Source organism: Cryptomeria japonica, chromosome 9 (genome assembly GCF_030272615.1).
Source record: "Cryptomeria japonica chromosome 9, Sugi_1.0, whole genome shotgun sequence".
Taxonomy (NCBI): Eukaryota; Viridiplantae; Streptophyta; class Pinopsida; order Cupressales; family Cupressaceae; genus Cryptomeria; species Cryptomeria japonica.
Genome location: NC_081413.1, coordinates 388,895,137 through 388,911,176, shown reverse-complemented (window position 1 = coordinate 388,911,176; position 16,040 = coordinate 388,895,137).

Below are 16,040 nucleotides of genomic sequence, written 5' to 3'. Positions count from 1 at the left end.
TCTAAGTTAGATCAATCTCTTAAGTCTGGTAAGCTTGAAGGCCCATATGAAATTGTGCCTCCTATGACTTTGCAACAGTTAATTGATGAGATTTTGAAAGATAGAAAATTGAAAAATATTTCTACATATTATGAGAATTTTAAGGATAAAGATCAGCGAGTTGTTGAAGAAGCAATTATAGAGTAGATGAATAAATTTAGTAAGGTCATGATAGAAATATCATCTATGATCCCCAAGAGCTTGCATGACATTTTGGATGCAAGGAGACATACAACTTCATTTGAGGATGAGAGAATAAAAGAATATATGCTAGTAAATATATCTTCTATTATTTCTAGAGATGAAGTCGGTTACTGAAACTTGACAAGGATAGATTCCAAAGAAAGAGAAGGGTAAAAAAACTTATGATTGGAAAGAAAGATGAGGTGATAAAGGAAACTGAAACAATTTTGAGACAACTTTTGATTGATCAGAGAGTTGATGTGAATCCGAAAGACTCTTCTCAAGAAAAATATGTTATAGAAGAACAAGAAATAGTCTTTGAGCCTAAGGATACTCCATCTATCCTAGATGTGCCTGAGGATGTTCCGGTGGACAACAAGATCAATCATCTGTAGATTCGGTTGGACAGGAAGCTCCAGTTGATTCCTCTGATAACCAAGCAATGGATAACTCTGGTAATGCTACTCAGGATCCTCCAGAGATTGAGATCATTGTAGAGATGACAGCTGAGGAGTTAGGTGAAGCGGAAAAGGCTAAAGATGATGGCCAAGAGGGTGAAAAGGATAAGGATGAAGTAGTTGGGAAGGAGAAGGGTGAAGAGAAATATGAACAAGCTTCGACAACCATGACCAAAGCCACGATTCCTGATAAAGGAAAGTAGATTGTAGTTGAGGATGATCTTTCTCATGGTCTGGTAGATCTGAGCACCCAGTTCCCTCTTCAAGCACTAAAAATGGCCACCCTTGCATAGATTAGGGCCACTGAGGACTTACTCAAGTCTACTTCAGAAGAGAAAGAGGTGATATCTTTGGCAACTATAGTTTTGGAGAAAGTTTTTCCTAACCTTAAACAGATTTCCAATGAATCACCCTCTGGTAAGCTTAAGGATATGTTAAATAAAGTAGAATCTGATTTTGTATCATTAGAGAAAGTTGCAAATATAAAGGTTTTGAATAAGCTCAATGAGATGAGGCTTCAAACCTATTTGAAAATAATTGAGGCTGATAGGGAAGTTTTGAAGTCCGCGGTGAAAAGTGTAGAAGGTGCATTAGATGAAGTCGATAAAATATTCAAATCATGTGTATTTTTGCCCAAGTTTACTGTAGATATTGATAAGCAAATATGAGATCTTGAAGGGAAACTAGCAAGTATTGGTCATTCATTTTCCCCTTTTCCCCTCATTCGGTTTTTCCAAGTTCCCTTGAAGCTCAAATAATGGATCTCACTGACAAAATAAAGGGGTTGAACAAGGATACAGAGAAAGTGTTAAGCAGACTGGGAGAACTGAGAAGTCTAATCACTCCCCAGAAGGACACCTTACTTGGAGCTCAGTAGGATGCAATCAGTGCTTTAGGTAAACTGGTGCCCTGAGATCTCAAAGGTGTTGAAGTTCATGCACACATGTTTAGTGCTCTGATTAACATTTTAGACTATTTCTTGAGAGGTTGGAGTGACTAATTGAAATCCGTAAGGTCACTTATGCAGACATTTTTAAATTCATGTAAATTATTGCATTCATTTGTACATAAGTTTTGAAAAATGATGCTTATTCTTAGGGGGAGTTAGTTGAGTGTATAAATTTCAAATTGTTGGATTGCTGGCAGATTTTGAAGTTTTGGAACACTTATCATTTTTCATAGTATTTCCATCAATGCCAAAGGGGGAGATTGTTGGCATAAGACACCATTCCGGTGATGCTCCGATGAAGATTGATGATGTCTGGTGCATGATATTTCTTAAGAATTGTCATTGATGGCAACTCATCTTATTGATCTTATCCGGTATGGAGTTTTGGGATATCCAAATGTCTTAAGTAAGTTTTGGTATAAGTTTATTAGTGATACTTAGTGTATAGTGTTGGTTAGAATTTCTCTTATCCAATGATGTGTTTTTGGTTCTAGTCATCTAAGTTAAGTTGATTGAGTATGAGAAGCAAATTATCATGCAATACTATCCTTCAGTGTTATTTCTTAAGCATGTTAGAAGGTCCGTATCTGGTAGAGCAGTAAAACAGGGTTATCTTCATTATTGATGATGTAATGTGTGGACCACATTCTTTAAGGTGATTCTTGTGGTTGTTGGTGAGTTCTAGGTAATTGGACCGACTTATGGGAAGTGTGTGATCATATGTTTTGGATCCAGAATATGGTCTTGTGAATATTTGAGCCGACTTGAAGCTACACGTTTCATATTCTGCTATTTTGAGAAGTCGACCTGTGGGAGATCAATTTTGTTAATGTGAATATATAAGATCAATTTGGTTAATGCTTTTGAGTGATGATATGAAATGGGAGATAATTTTGGGAGCAATTGAGCGCAGTTTCTATTGGAATCCAAGAACACTGAGAGGGGGGGGAGTGAATCAGTGTTCTACCAGTATGATCAATTTTAACCTTATTAAAGCATGCATACACCAACTAGTATACCGGTACATATAGAATTGAAAGAAGTAAAGCAACCAATAAGACAATCTCATAAATGGATACCATAACACACAAAATTATAAGTGGAAAACCTCAAAGAGGAAAAACCATGGTGGGATTTGTGATCCACAATATCAATCCATTGGCCATATGAAGAGATATTATAAAATATAGGGGTTTGCACTTGCAAGAAGGCTTACAGCCTAGAGCACACTACTCAATCACAAAAGAAGCCTCACTAACTACATATAAATCCAGACTACAATCCAAAGAAATGAATGAACTGCTAAGATAATATCTTCTATGCCTGAATACAGTTCCGGTTAAGCTTTGTCTATTCTGGTCTGAAACCCTAAACCCTTTACCAGAATACCCCTTTACAAAAATATCCTCTCATACATAATCTCTCTCATATATTTTGCATCTTCTACCCATCCATATTTGCATCCTTATCATCCTCTTATATCAAAATGATCTAATCCAATTTACCTATATACCCTATACAATTTATCATGCTTTATGTCGGCTTACAAAGATAATTACAATATCAATATACATGTTGACTAGATAACATAAATGCATGAATATCAAAAACAATTGCCGATGTCGGATCCAAAAGATTTTGGCCTTCAATACTGATAATGTTATTCTAAACCATGTTGACCTGCATTGCCGGTAAGCAAAGAAATCCTTCCATCCTACCCATGCCGGTGCCAGTGCCGGTGAAGTGTCTGTGAAGTGCTTGTCGGTACACAACTGAACCAAAACATGAAGCCGGAACAAGATACCATGTTGCCATCAATGAAAATATAGTGAAACCAACCAATTGAGTGTCAATTGCCAACAATATCCCCCTTTGGCATTGATGGCAACACTCATGTGAAAAATGATAATGGTTTCATCTACCGGTTTCATCCTGAGCCTGCTCCCCCTGAGCTGAATATCCATCAATACAAAACACTCCATACTTCTATTTTTTTCCATCTATATACTCCCCCTAATATATATAACTCCCTCTTATTCTTTTTCACATCAATATCTCTCCCCCTTTGACATCAAAGCCATCAAAAATTCCAAAAAAGCATACCAAAAATCCAAAACTAGGATGAAGAATGAAAGATACTGTATAATGAATATCCCAAAAATACGTTACCAGAGCTTAATATATTTGAAAATATCCGGATATGCCTTCTCCAATATCTTAAGATAAGTATCCCAACTAGATTTGAAACTGCCAAAAATAGATACAAGTCCATTTAGCATATGGGCAAATGACTCTTTCCCATTTAACTCTACCGGTGTGGGCTTACCAGTCATATCTATACACTCCTTCTTATGTACATTGAGTGAATCCAAGCAGGGACTCACCAAACCTCTAAGACTTTTGGCTCTTCTTATGATTTTGTCTTTTTCTTTCTCAAGAGCAGAAACTTGGGCTTCCAAAACCAAAATCTAACCATCAATGGATGTAGTCAATGAAGTCAATCCATCAAAAGAATTGGCTATACTTGCAATTTTCTCCTGAGATTCCTTAATCTTCTTATCCAAATTAAATGTAAGAACATTTGTGTTACAACATACTCTACAAATATTTGTACACTGCTTTAAAGGATTATCTATCAATTTCAACTTATCATTAATTTCCTTCCTTTCAGATTCAATCATTTGATCAAATGTATCTCTCTTTGCCTGTGTGAACCTCTCCAGTGCATGCCAGTTTGGTATCTGTTGCAAGGATTGAAAATCCTTTAAAATATGCTCATTGATTGTCTTAAGCTTGCCGGATGGGCTCGCTTCTCTGTCAATCTTTCACTCCAGGACTAGTCTATGCAAAACAGTGATAGACTGATCAATAATCCCTTTATCCATAGATCCCTCCTTCAACATTTTCTGTGCAACCATCATCATGAGTTCAGTAGAGCTCATCTTGGTTATGCTTTTCTTTTCAACCTGTGAGGTATCAATTGACAACAATGATGGACTCACTATTGGTTCCCTTCCAGATTCCCCTTTCTTCTCCTCTAATGTTTTAACCTTTATAGCTTCCTCACTTGCACTGGTGACTTTGTCACTTGGTGCAGTCTCAGTAACTGCCAATTCCTCCCTAGGAACTATAACCTCATCCTATACATTTGTATCGGGAGGACTGTTTTCCTCAACATTAGTACCCTGTACATTATCAACCTTTACACTCTTTGTATTTGCCGGTATCTCAACATTTGCTTGTACATTTGTATCTACCAGGGGCTTAATTTCTACTATCTTAATGCTTTTCAAAATTGAGGGTGAAGTACCCATAATACCCTTTCCTTTTCCTTCAACCGGGATGTTTGCAGTAACTATTTTTGATTCTGGTGAAGTATAAAAACCACGGTTCTCTTCAAAGAACTTAAACCATGCCTTATGGGTCTCCTTGATTATCTCATTTACTCTACCTAACATAAGACTGATTATCCTATGTTTGTTGTTAAATATTTTCCTATCTGCAACCTCAAGTGTCTTATCCATCTCCTCCGGAGTAATAGAAACACAAATGGATAACAACTCTTGTATCTTTATATGCTTGTCCTCTTGCATTGTTGATAGTCTTCTAGCATCTAACATATCATATAATTTTTCTGGTATTTGGTTTTCAATTTCTATCAAGGCTTTCTTATAAATATCCAAATATAACAATACTACTTCCTCTACCTCTCTTTGTTCATCATACTCTAAATGTTCATAATAAAATTGTACATTCTTTAACATACCATCTTGGGTAATCTCATCAAATAAATTTGCAAAAGTCTTTGGTGGAATGATAGTTACATTACCAAATTCAATTTCTAGATCAATATCACCCTTGTTCTTCCTTCTTCCAGTACCGGATGGAGCAGAAGGTGTGTCTTTTGGAGCTCATTTCTGTGCCGGTAACTTGAATGTAACTTTCCTAACCAATTGCTTTTTAGCCTCTTCCTTGGTTTCTTCTGTTTTCTTCCTTATTACCCTTTTGAATGCCAAGGGTGTGTCATCTTTAGATGCAGATTCAACTGCAATAGGTTCAATAAACATTTCTGGTTCTTTTCTCTTCCTGCCTTTCTTCAGGACAACATCAATCAATGCTTTGACGTCCGGTGAAACTTTTTCAACAAATTTACTTGCCTTTCCTTCCTGCTTCTCTCTCTTCTTCCAGTTGAGCTTAATTTCAACCTCTCGTGTCTTCTTCTTAGCAGTACCACAAGTTTTCTAAGCTTCATCAATAGGTGCATCAATCAACATCTTTGCATAAGCATCTAAAATCTGTGTATCAACTTCATAGCCCATCTCCTCAATCTAGATCTTCTGGGGTTGGACCACTTCCCTGAGTGTTTCATCTTTCTTCACCATGAAACATATGTCAGTTGAGTATTTCTCAACAATGTGCTTAGGAATCCTCTCCCTAGATTTCATAGCCTTTTGGAATGCCTTAAAATAATCCCATACTTTGTCATCTCTCTGACTACCCAATGTAGCAATTGACTGTTTCAGTTGCCTCCCTACCGGGATATCAAATGCCCATTGTCTCTTCCCAAAATTGGGAGTCTCATTGATGAAAAATAGCATTAAAAAAACAATTAGGTTACCATACCAGAAAGTCCCTTTCTTTTCTCGTTTAATCTTTCCTAAGTTTATCAACAGTTCATCCAACATCCGACCACATAGATCCAATTTCTCATTTTATCTCATCATCTTATACGATGTGAAAATGCAAGAGCTAGAAACAGAATTCAGTCGGTTTGATTGAGTTACCTTGTAACCAATGACCATGCTATCGAATCTGATGTCCATGTCAGTGATAGTACTGATTCTCATAGATCGCTTGTCCAAAGTTGCGCTAGTAATCTTGTTGACATGATCATTAGAAACCTTCTTATCCAGATGCTGCCCAATCTGTGGTAAATCAGTGATTTCCCTGATGGCCTCCTTTGTAATCTTATATGATCTATCTAACCAGATAAAATCTCCATGAACTCTACTAAAAACATACCTAACGATTTCATCTTTGAATTCTAGAATGTCAAGAATGCCAGTAAACCCTAGATCAACAATATGCTGGTATTCAGGTTTAATCTTACTAGTGTCTCCCATTCACTCATTCATGTACATGCTTTTGATATCAGTCATTCCCAAATCCTCAATGTGATAGTGAATGTAAGCTCTTACATCTTCAACATATACGACTCCTTCCGGGACATGGGAAAAAGCACCAACTGAATCGTCCAGGGTAGCCACATGTGGATATTGCTTGAAAATCATCTTGGGACAGTCCTTGACCTCAACAATAGTTGGATTTGCGACAAAGATAGGTATAGATGATGATCCCGCTTCCATGATTGAAGATAAATACCTGTGAATCACTGCTGGTGAAAAACCCTAAAAGACTTCTTCCAATCGCTGGTGAAATTGCTCAAGAAGATATCTGATCACACTGAATAGCCTTCAACTGCTCTGAATCCCTCTGAATCACTTCTGAATGCAAGGTGATAAAAAATGAAGTAGATTCAACCTTTTATCCTCTAAGAAAAACCCTAATCCATCATTGACATTAATGACTTTTGGTGGAAGATACCGGATCTCAATAAAACATCTCCATGTCGGATAAGTATCTCCAATGTCTGGAACATCTTCTAGAACCTCTTCCCGGGGCATATGCAACATCTTCATGAATTTTTGCCTACCCCTAAGGAATCCGCTTCAGTTATCGGATGAGCTTCTTGTCGATGCACTAGCAACCTCCTCTATTGGATAAGTAACTGGTGCATTCCCATCTGTTGATTGTTCTTTAGTCTTCCTGACCCATCTCTGGGTATGATCTTGCTAGATTTCATTAACCTTTTCTTTCCCTTTCTCATTTGATCCTCCATTACCAACTGGTGGATTTATGCTTCTATAGAATTTAGCAATATGTCCAACCTCATTACATGCATAACATGTAACATTATTCTTTTGAATTGCTTTGCAAAAACCAGTATAATTGCTTGACTTGCACTGATTAGTCATATGTCCAAAATTTCCACATGCATAATATTTTACATTCATTCAACAATCTTCTATTTTATGACCATACTTATTGCATTTAGAGCATTGATCGGTAGCAAAATTATTGTTCTGATTTTCTCTATTTCTATATTGCCTAGCCATGTGACCAAATTTATTGCAAACAAAGCATCTACCATTAAATTTATAAGCATTGAACTGCCTTACCGGTGCCTTATGGTTTTGATCTTCATTAGCAGTACCAGAACTCTATCCTTGTTCAAATCCAAGTCCACTGGAATCTCCATTCTGCCTTTGTCTCTTCAATAACTCATCTAGTTGTGTTTACTAATCTTGAATTTTTCTCTATACTCACTTGCAATAGTTAGATCATCTCTTAGAATTATCATTTGTCTCTCAATCTCTTGTTCATTACTTTGGGATTGTACTAAATCAGTTCTCAACATATCATTCTCATGAACCAACCTACCACATTCTTCAAATTTGTTCTAATAGATTCAACAAGATTTTCTTCCTTTTTCCTCTGGTCTTCAATCTCCTTAGACATTCTCATAGTTATAGCTTGCATTTCATTTCTCATGACCATGTTCTCCTGACGCAGCTTCTGACACTATTCCTTAAGTGAATCTCTCTCTTCATCATCTTGATTTTGCAAAAGTTCCTTCCTCCTAGCTTTAACAGATGACGTCCTCTCCTGTAGGACAAGAATGAATTCCTGAGTAGAATTCAATTCATTTTGTGACTTCAGGTTCTTTATCCTTTCAAAATCATAATCTTCAAGTGCCACCTCAAGTTGCTTTTCCAAATTCATATCCATAGATTCCGGATTCAGGATCTCATTCAAGTTGTTAAAATTCCTCTGAGGCATAAGGCTCTGATACCAATTGTTGGAATCCAAGAACACTGAGAGGGGGGAGGGGTGAATAAGTGTTCTACTGGTATGATCAATTTTAACCTTATTAAAGCATGCATACACCAATCGGTATACCGATACATATAGAATTGAAAGAAGTAAATCACTTAATAAGCCAATCAAATAAATGAATACCATAACACATAGAACTCTATGTGGAATACCTCAAAGAGGAAAAACCATTGTGGGATTTGTGACCCACAATATCAATCCATTGGCCATATGAAGAGATATTACAAAATATAGGGGCCTACACTTGCAGGAAGGCTTACAGCCTAGAGCACATTGCTCAATCACAAAAGGAGCCTCACTGACTACATATAAATCCAGACTACAATTCAAAGAAATTAATGAACTGCTAAGACAGCATCTTCTATGCCTGAATACAGTTCCTGTTAAGCTTTGTCTATTCTGGTTTGAAACCCTAAACCCTTTACCGGAATACCCCTTTACAAAAATATCCTCTCATACATAATCTCTCTCATATATTTCGCATCTGCTATCCATCCATATTCACATCCTTATCATCATCCTATATCAAAATGATCTAATCCAAATGACCTATATACCCTATACAATTTATCATGCCTTATGTCGGCTTACAAAGATAATTATAATATCAATATACATGTCGGATAGATAACACAAATACATGAATATCAAAAACAATTTTTGATGCCGGATCCAAAAGATTTCGGCCTTCAATATTGATAACCTTATTATAAACCATGTCAACTTGCATTGCTGGTAACCAAAGAAATCCTTCCATCCTACCGGTGCCGGTGCCAGTGCCGGTGAAGTGTCTGTGAAGTGCCTGTCGGTTCACAATTGGACCAAAACATGAAGCTGGAACACGATACCATGTTGCCATCAATGACAAAATAGTGAAACCAGCCAATTGAGTGTCAATTGCCAATGATTTCATGTGCACACCTTGATTTTTGTTGATCCAGTAATCAGTAGCAGAGTAGAACATAGCAATTTATCAGAACAACAACAATAGATCACTTTGTGCCTAACCAGAACCATCATTTGGCATAATCAAATTCTTTTCTTCAGTTCATTACTCATTGTAATCATTTTGTATTATTCTATAAGGTAGTGAGCCTTCCTCCGGGTTGTAGTCCTTTTTTAATTGAGCAAGGAGCTCTAGGTAGTGTGCCTGAATGCATGTGCATTCCCCTCATGTAATATTGTTCTACTACTGGCCATAGTATAATAATATTGTGGGTACTCAATCCCATTGTGGTTTTTCCCTTTTTGGGTTTGTACGTAAAAATATTGGTGTTATGGTTATGTGTGTTAGGTCCCGGAGACAACTGAGAGGGGGGGGGTGAATCAGTTGTCAAATAAATTTAAACCAAAAACAATTTAACCAACTTAATGCTTAGTACCGGTAAACCAATTAAGTATGCCGGTAGACAGTTTTAATAGTTAATTTCTATACCGGTAAGGATTAGTGCATGAAACATAAACACAAAGTCATCCACAACACATAACACCAATATTTGTATGTGAAAACCCTGTAAGGGGAAAAACCACGGTGGGAAACCTTACCCACAATCAGATGATACTACTATAGATAGTAAGTGTACATAAATGGGGTCTGCACATGCAAAAAGGCCAACAGCCTAGAGCTCACTACTCAATCACAAAATGGGAGTCACATTGACTACAGTTGGATGGTTAAATCCAATAAGAATGTACTACACAAAATAGCATCTTCATATGCTAGATTCAGTATTGGTGTAATGCTGATATGCTTCCAAAAAACCCTCCTTCAATCTTCAGATGATGTCTGCATGTATAGCTCTGCTTAATATCGCATATACCTTCACACAATCCTTTCTCGCATTCCACATTTGATCTTACAAATAAGATCTTACATTTATACCATAACCTAAGACCAATTTTATTAGGTCAACTTTACAAGATATTACAATAAAAACATTTTACAAACAATATAATATCCGATGCAATAACCAATTGAACATGTCGGCTTAATGCATTTACAACAATAATTAATCATCTCCATAACGTGCCATGTTGATCTGGAAAAGATAAACCCGCCGGTGTAACCCTAGACCTATTTGTCGGTAACAACAAATATGCAACTATGAATATACCAATGAACAAAATTCCAGGACAAGATGTCCAGATGATGTCTTCGACATTACCAAGAGTTTTCCATGCCATCCCAAGTGCCGGTGATCGTTATATCTTGCCGGTGATCGTTATATCTTGCCAGTGTATCAGATACCAGTAACTGTGCAATAGTTACTTGCTTGCCGGGGAATGCTGCTGGATCTCCAAAGTGCTAGTGTTTTAGTAGGTGTTGACATCAATGACAAAACCATACCAAAATACCAACAATGTGCTTGTTTGCTTTGTGTTTCTGCATTTTAGTTTCTTACTTGTGCATCCAGTGGATAAAGAATCATATTAACAAATTTGTAAATACTGGAACACTGATTCACCCCCCTCTCAGTGTTTATTGATTCCAACATTTAGGTGTCTACACTCCACTTGTACTAGGGCACTACATGCCATAGTCCAAACCATAAGGGCTCATTTTGAACCCTCTAATGGTAAAAAATCATTGAGTGGGAAATTAATTTTGATGTCGGTCTTCTTTGTAATTTTCTTGATACATTTCATGAGGATATACATAAAAATAATTCTTATTCCCTCATTTGAAACATCTCTCAAACATCTCTCATCATGGAAATCCACTCCAAAGTTCAAATTCAAGTGAGCAAGAAATTAAGCATCATTGGAGTAGTGAAGGAAAGGTCAAGTATTTAGATTTCAAGCATTCAAGATGGCATCCATAATCAAGTTCTTAAGAAGACCTCCATGAATTTGTACAAGATAACATCAAAATTTTCATGAAGACTTCAAGGAAAAAGAGATTCATAAAGAAGGTATAACATTTCAATTAAGAATTTCATTTTTAGATCTAGCCTTTTTCTCATAAGGGCACACTCTCTTTTTCATTTCATTCATCATAGGTTTAATTTAAAGCTCAATATTTGACATAGGCAAACCCATATCAACCCAACAAGATTTTTATTCTCTTGTGTGTTTAGGTGACAAGTTTAGAGGAGAAGGAATACAAATCTATATAGTATAGAGTGAGACAAACTGAACTAGATTTTGAAAAACTAGAAAACCTTAGACACTGGCTATTGACAAATAGTGTCCTTTTCTGACAATATCTCAATAGGAGATTCTAAGCAACATGTTATCCTAGATTCGTAGATGACTTGAATTATGGGATAACCCCTACAAAATTTCTCGGTTTCATAGCCTATGACCTTCAAGCACACTTTATGAGGTATTTTTTGGTTTCCCTTGTGCGTGGTCCAAATTCCTCAAAAGTCATGTTGAGCAAATTAGATGTTTTCCTTTTCCCCTTGCTAGTTTTTTTCTTAGAGTTAGTCTTTTTCTTTGAAAATTGTAGTTTGGAGGTTTAAACTTGGAATTACATATTCTTGTATCTTTTGTTGTAATTCAGGTTTTGAAACGTAAATTACAAGTTTTGAAGTCATTTGCAAAAAGTTACATTTTGGGTTTTAAAAATTGAAGTGCACTTAGTTGCACTTTGGGTTTCAAAACCTGAAGTGCATGTATTTATTTCGCACAAACGTAATTAATGATTAGGTTTTTGAGTTTGAATTGAATTCCTTTTATGTATTATTTTATTTCATTTTACGGTCATTCAAAGTTTATTTCATGTTCTTCTGTTTCCTTAGCAACCTCCTATGCTCATTCTCCTTTCAAATTTTGGGGAAGTTTCCTCCATGTCTTTGTGCAAGTATTTTTTCTTTTTTATTCTTTGTTTTCTATTTTTCTTTTTGGTTTGTGTTCCTTGCATAGGATGATTTGGGTTTGCAAACTCAAATCACCTCGTTGCTATGTAAATACCTAAATTTGTGTTTCAACCTTCAAAACCTTATGTTGGGTGAGGTTTACACCTTGAACAACACATGTTCTATGTTGGTTGGGGTGTAAAATCCACCCAACATAGAGGATTTGTTTTCCTTTTGAAGTCTTTTTGTTGGTTGGGATTTACATTCTAACCAACACAAAACTTGTGTTGGTTGGAATGTAAATATTGCCTCATACCAGTTTTCATTCAAATTGTTGGCTGGGATTTGAATCCCGACCAACAAACAATAGTACTACCCAACACTTTGCAAAATACACAACACCTCAAATGCGTTGATTGGGTTTTTGAACTCGATCAACATGTATAATGTGTTGGTCGGGTTTTGAAACTTGATCAACACACTTGATAATCAATCTACCCAAAATTGTTCCTTGGGTTTCAATTTTTATTTTGCCCCAACACGTAAATCGGGTTTCAAAACTTTATTTGCATGACAACCTTCCTTAAGTGCAAATCGGGTTTTGAAACCTGATTTACACTGTTTTATTTTTTATCTTGCCTACTTGCAAATTGAGTTTTAGAACTTGATTAGCAAGTTTTGTCCTACTTTGTTATAAATTGGGTTAAAAACCCTCATTTACAAGTCCTACCTAAAAATGAATGTTTCTAACTCCGGCAAGGTATTTGTCAAATAGTCTTGCAGCTCCAGATGTTAGAGCCATCTCCAAACAAAAGCATAAAGTTTAAGTATCAAAAAATATTTGAACATGTTTCCAAAAAGCTTGGTTTCTTCAAATGTTAAAGATATCAAGGATACCAAACTGGGCACATAGACATGTTCGAGTTCTTGGAAAGGACAAAAAGACAACCATGAAACTTCAATATGCTTGTGCTTGTCAACAGTGGCCTCCACCTAGCTACGTCATTTCAAGTTGTAGCTCATGATTTAGATTTTGTTTTAATAGTAGTGACTCATTTTGATAAAGAAACAAGGAGTGTGAAATACTCAAGTGGGAAAGTGATTATCAAGTTGGATGTTGAATTGCTTGACACGATTTTTAGATGCCCATATGTGGAAGAGTATGTAGATATTTCCTTTGAATCTTATTAGGAATACTATGATAATAATTTAGACAAATTCAAGAAGAGCATAAGCACTAACTTGTTAGAGGTATCTAGATGAAGAACCACTAGGTGGACCAAGTTCCTCTATAGGAGTGAATCCAAAGAGGAGATGAGACATGAAAACTCTCTTAAGTAGTGTCAAAGGTCTACCTACTCTAGATGCCTTTCAAGAGTGGACATATTAGTTTATCCAAATAATTAGAAAGGATAGGGATATGATCTACTGGGGATTGATAATTAGTGACTCAATCTATAAACAACTATCCTAGGTGACCTCTACTCTTAAATTTTACATGACCTCTTATCTAGTCTATGTTGCCACTTCCATGAGACACTTCCTAAGTCTCACTTCAGAGGGAGACATAAATGTTGTCACTATTCATAAATATTAGTCTTAGTTGAACTTCAAGAAGAGCTTGAATCACTCTAAAAGGGTCAATGATACTTTCTTTGGTGCACTGATGTGTTCACTTGATTAAGGTTTGGAGAAGAGAAGAGTTTATAAAGATGTCTGGAATACTGTTAAGAAGTGTGGGTGTCTTTTCCTTCAATTTCCCACATTCTCATGCATCAGAATTGGTTGTTATGATGGAGCCCCCTTCATCTCACCAAGGTACCACCGTGACAAAATTATCCTCATGGAGTTAAGCCAGTAGATTATAATTGTTCATGGTCAACAATCCAAGACACACAAAGATGACTTTAAGTTCCCACTCTCAATTGGCTGATATTTGGTGACTACATCGTATAAAGCCAAGAAAATAAAAAAATGAGATGCAATGGGTCACCATGAAAAGATTCAAGAGGAGGAAAGATTTTGACTACCATGGCATGAAGGACAAACTCAAGAAGAGTTATACTCATGTACACATGATTGAGGATATTTGGGATAAATGTAAAACATATGAAATTGTGAGGAGATTAGATTACAATTGATTCAGACTTGAGTAGATTGAGAATCTTGACTTGGTAGATATTCTTGATACAATAGAGGATGAAAATGATATTGTGGACCCCAAATATGTGTAAGGTAAGATTGCTGAGACTCCTCTTTTAAGGATTCAATTATCTTAAAAGGAATCTACCTCTATCAGAGAAATATTCCAAGGTATTCTTGGTAATACCAATATTTGGTTACAAGGGAAAGGGATCAAATTGAATCTTTCAAGACAAGATTTGAAGAAGGCACTATAGGAACTCTCAAGAAGAAATTAGAGCTAAGGACAAAAAATAGGGAAGATGCCTCTACCCCAAACAAGGGACCTAAGATCAAATTCACAGTAGGGAAGGAAAAGAAAAACAAATAAAGATGAAGCATCAATTCAAGCATATGAACAAGTTAATGTGAAAACTACTAAACATGATGAAGAACAAGAACACAAAGGCTATTAGGATGAGAATCTCTCAAAACCTTCCACAATAATAGGGAAATAAATTTATTTTGGAGTAGCCCCAGAGGTCTCAACTCCTCTCACCAATTCCTCTATTATAGATGTACAATATTTTTTTTCTACCTCTATTATTTCTTATTTTCCTGTTATTTCTACTATGGTGTCTACACCTATTGTTTCCATAGTTCCTAGCATAATTCCTATGATATCTATTAATTCTTCTACTTCAAGTCAATCAATCCTAGATACTCCTCAGGATAACATGGGAAATATTTTTGGTACTCTTTCCTCTTTTTCCTAGTCTATCAGAAGTCACTACTTCCATGCTCGATGCCACCTACATTGATTTTGATAAATTCATGTCAGATGCCCTCCCAAGTAGCTCAGTTATAGAAAGTATATATGCAGTTATGAAAAATACTTGACCAATTGTATTTGCTACCATGTCACAACAAACCATTCCTATTCTAGTACCCCTCCCTCGATCAGATTTTTTTTTTTTGATATATGTTTTGACTTTAGTTGACTTTTTCAGTGGATATTAGTGGATACATTATATTGTGATATTTTACTTAGAAATTATGCTATGATGCGTTATGCTTTAATTTGAGTTGCAATGTATGTTGTTCATTCAATATTTCCTTATTGATAGTTAAATGTTATTTTATTGGATTACTGACATGGACTGACACATTTATTTTATGCATGTGATGTGTTATATACATGTTTCATGTTTGTAAGTGTATGGGGTGCGAGGAGATGATTTTCCTTCACTCACTTTGGTTAGACAGGGAACGTCACGATTCTCCTTCACCGGTGTGTTTACTGTGGTTGTATATATATGCATATGTGGTTTGTTGATGCATGGAATTAGAGGTACAAGTGTCGTGTAGGTACGAGGTATCGTCTCCACCTGGCTTCATAGGTCTGAGCATACCTTATTGACCCGATGGAAGTGGAGGAGATAGTTGTAAGGCCCTACATTTTAACCCTATCCTTTCTCAAAGTGAGCATCGTTAGTCATCCGTTAGTTCCCTATGTCTGGTATGCAGGTCATG